Source organism: Caloenas nicobarica, chromosome 5 (genome assembly GCF_036013445.1).
Source record: "Caloenas nicobarica isolate bCalNic1 chromosome 5, bCalNic1.hap1, whole genome shotgun sequence".
Lineage (NCBI taxonomy): Eukaryota > Metazoa > Chordata > Aves > Columbiformes > Columbidae > Caloenas > Caloenas nicobarica.
The window spans coordinates 41,045,007-41,048,810 of NC_088249.1; positions in this window are offsets into that span (position 1 = coordinate 41,045,007).

Consider the following 3,804-nt stretch of genomic DNA (forward strand, 5'->3'; position numbering starts at 1 on the left):
CTTCAGCTGCGTCCAGCAGAGACAAAGGCACAGAGAGTGCAGGAAGTGAAAACCAACTCCCTGAGAGAGGAGGGGAAAAAAAAATCAAGTCACTCATCTGCATGCTTGATTGCGTAAGAGGAAGGGGAGGAGAGCCGGGCTGATACCATCTTCCACTCCTCTGGCGAGCTCCGTACTCGTGGGAGCTCAGGGCAGCACTCTTGCTCACGCAGGTGCAAGGGCTCCCACTCGGATGAGCATCCCACCAGCCGGGTGTTTGCTGCATCCCCGTGCTTAGAATACTCGGAAGGAACCGAAAGCTGGGGAGCACACGTCTGTGTCCTCCAGTGGCAGCCCTCAAACTCTGGCATGGCCAGCTGCGTGGCATGGAGCACCATTAGCCCCTGTCTTGCTAACCTGCATGAGTCAACCTTGCAGCCGCATCTACAGCACCTGCTGCCATTGTTGCTGCAAGAGGTTTCGTGCTCAGTGCAGGCATCTTGAAATCATGAATTCCCTGCTCTTGGGACACAACGTTCCTGAGTGAAAGCACTTGGGAGCGTGCCTGGAGGCTGCCTGCATGGCAGGAGCCCTGGCACAGCAGTGGTGAAAACTTTTAGTAATGACCCCCCCTGCTGATGAGCAACATTTCACTACTCTCCTCAGTCTTGTATAGGGCAATCACAGTCCACGTATAGAGCCCTCACCTCCCAGGACGATGCTGTTTGGGGCCACAAAGGCTGCCTGCCACAACTTCTGTGTATTTTCTACCTTTCTGATTCTACTTGCAGACCCCTGATCAAATTCCTCTGTTCAACAGACACACCAGTGTCATCCACCCCCTTTGTCCGTAAACAGTCCTAAAGCCCCTGGGTAAACTGTTCTTATCCTTCTGTCTTAGTCCTTAGGAGAGCAAGGAGTGCTTGTAATTTGCTTGGACATTATTTGTGATGAAATATTGCATCACTTAAAACAACAGCAGCAAATGTGAGATGGTATTGAGTGGTGTAACTTCAAAAAGAGTTGGTATGCAGCAGCTATGTCTTGAAGAGCAGCTGGCTTTGCAGTTTTGAGGAACATTCTGCTGTCCAGTGTTTCAATTCTTGCTGCTTTTTTCTGTACCTCTGATCCAGCCTCATGTGTCCTCATGGGATCTACTGAGAGTCCTTAGACATGTTTCCCCCTCCTGGCTGTCACAGACACTATGGGAAAATAATGTGGGAATATTATTTTTCAGTCTCTCATGACTTTCTATGGCCTGATGCTGATGTTTGTGTATAATATTGACTTTTGTTTAGAAAAGGGACTTGCTTTGATCTGGCTATGGTATTGTATCAAAAAAAAAATAATACAGGCAAAGTCTAAACTATGAAAATAGATGATAGGGCATCAGGAAACATGCATGTTTGCAGAGCAGAGATGTTTGGTTTTCATATTGGCTCTACAAATCTTTGTCAAAGCAGCATGGGTGCCCCACTCTGCACTCAGACCAAGTTCTATATCATGTCTTTGTGACCTGCATGTAGACCGTGCCAGCGGTAAAGCGAGAGCCGTCCTCACTGGCCTCCACGTCTTTTAAACGCATGCAGGACAAATAAAACAATCACAAGCTTGTCTTCTTCTTCTGCACTGCCTCACACTCTGCTTGTGGGGGTCTCTCTTGTATTCAACCTGGAGGAGATTTTTTTCCCTGGATATTTAAAGGCTTCGTTTTGGATCTGAGTGAGACTTGGTGCAGTTCCCAGACACAGGAGCGTGCTGCTCAGGAACGAGTTAGCCCCATCCCCTTTGCCAACCAGCGACTGTGCTTGGATCTCTGCACTGGCAGGACTGCCCCTAAACTGTCTGGTTTGGTACTTTTGTCTAACTGGCAATAATCCAATCTTCCTCAACAGTCATACTGTGTTACAAAATCTCCGTCAAGGGTTTCCCGTGAACCTGAAGGACATGACGTCTCTTTTTGCTTGTGCCAAGTAACAGAACTCCTACAAATGTACAGCTGGGAGGGTTCCTGGATTGGTACCTCTAGCCTTTTTTTTTTTTTTTAAATGTTTATGGAGGGGTGAGCCCCTCACAGTCTGATCAATCCCAGTCTTAAGAGTCGGAGGTTTTAATCACTTTTGCTCTCAGAAGAAGGCTGTGCTAGCGTCCTACTGCAAGTTTTTCTGCTGCTCACCCTAAGTGCGTTTACAGTTACTTTATATTCAGTTTTCTTGTGCAGTATTGTCCTTTAATGTCAAAAGCTTCTCTCCTCCTGTGTTCTCCAGTTGTATTTATTTTAGTGAAATCATATCCTAACTCAGTCCTCAATCTGGTAGTGCAAGGAAGCCATAATCTTTCAATGACTTATTTTATGGTAGAGTCTCAATTTCCCTTCCGTTATCCTAATGGCCTTTTTTCTGCACATTTTCCAGTTTCAGGTTTTTTTATTATTAAACATGTGCTACAGAATTCTATGCCACAGTCTAAAGAATGCATCACCATTACCGAGTATTTAATCTTCTCTCTCTCTCTGTTGGAAATATGTTGCTGAATACATCTTGGCATCATATTAGTATCGTTCATAGGCTTACTGCAGAGTCTTCTTATGAACAGTATATGTTTTATGAATCTTGGTCTTGTTCTCTCTGCCATTTTCAGCTGATCAGTCCCCAGCTAAATTTTTTGTCACAATTTCCTAAGTATGTGATCTTACTTTTAATTTTCTTTATATTCTTAAATTGGACCAAATTTTTTCTGCTTGGCAGATGGATCTCGCTTGTTTGTTTGACTTGTGAACATCACATTTTTGGTACTCTACCATAGGAGGGATGCAACCTACCTCTGTGCCAGCAGCACAGTTTCTAAATATGCTTAGTTTCTCTTGGAGAGGTTCAGTAATGAATAATTATAATTGAGATCAGTCCAAGATCAAGGATGTCAACTAGCAACATTTCTCTGCAGCAGTGGTCTTCCTTTAAACTCAGCAACCTATTCCTTGCCCTTCTAACCTAGATATCCCATTGCAACCCTCCTCTTCTGCCAAATGAATAACTTCTCATCACTTCAACTGAACCATGTGTTATTTGTGTTAGTATGAACGGAAAGTAGGGTGTGTGAATTTTATGACTTGGGAGTGTTTTCTAAGGGGTCCTGAAAGAGTGAGTCATTGTTAACATTTGCCTGTCTTCGAGAAGTGTCTGCTTTCAGTCAGTCCTGCAATAACTATTCAGGAGGTGACTCAGGAAGGGTAAACCGCACTGTAGTTTAATATTTGACTAAGATTATAAGAGCTTTTAGACACGCATGGCTTGTAACAAACTTGCTGCAGGAGCCTGCATCATCCACCTTCTTGTGACTGCTATGGACACCCCAGCGCCCACCAGTAGGTGGATGCTCACCTTCCAGAAGTGACCCCAACAGGCAAACAAACAGGGAAGACCTGGTCCGGGTCCCCTTTGTGCCGCTGTGCAGCCCAGCTCCGTGGCATCACCACCTGCAGCCACCTCCTGACAGCAGCTTGTCCCACTGGCTGCTGCAGACAAATCCATTCTGCTGTGCCTGGGAACCGCTCCACGTGTAATTAACACTTGGGAGACGGGTTTGCTTGCTTTCTTGTTTTGTTGTGTTTGCCTCAGGTTAAACCTCCTGGTGTGGTTTAGGGGTGAGACCCGGATGCAAGTGACGGCACAAAGATGTGGCAGAGGAAGGAGACGGGGAGGGAGCCCATCGGGCTGTGACTAACCACAGGTCCGGTGGAACGGAGCCAGGGAAAGGATGACAGGCTGCTGAGTCCTCCGGAGAGCCATTCCCACCGCACCGAGGGCAGCTCTGGGGAAGGGCATT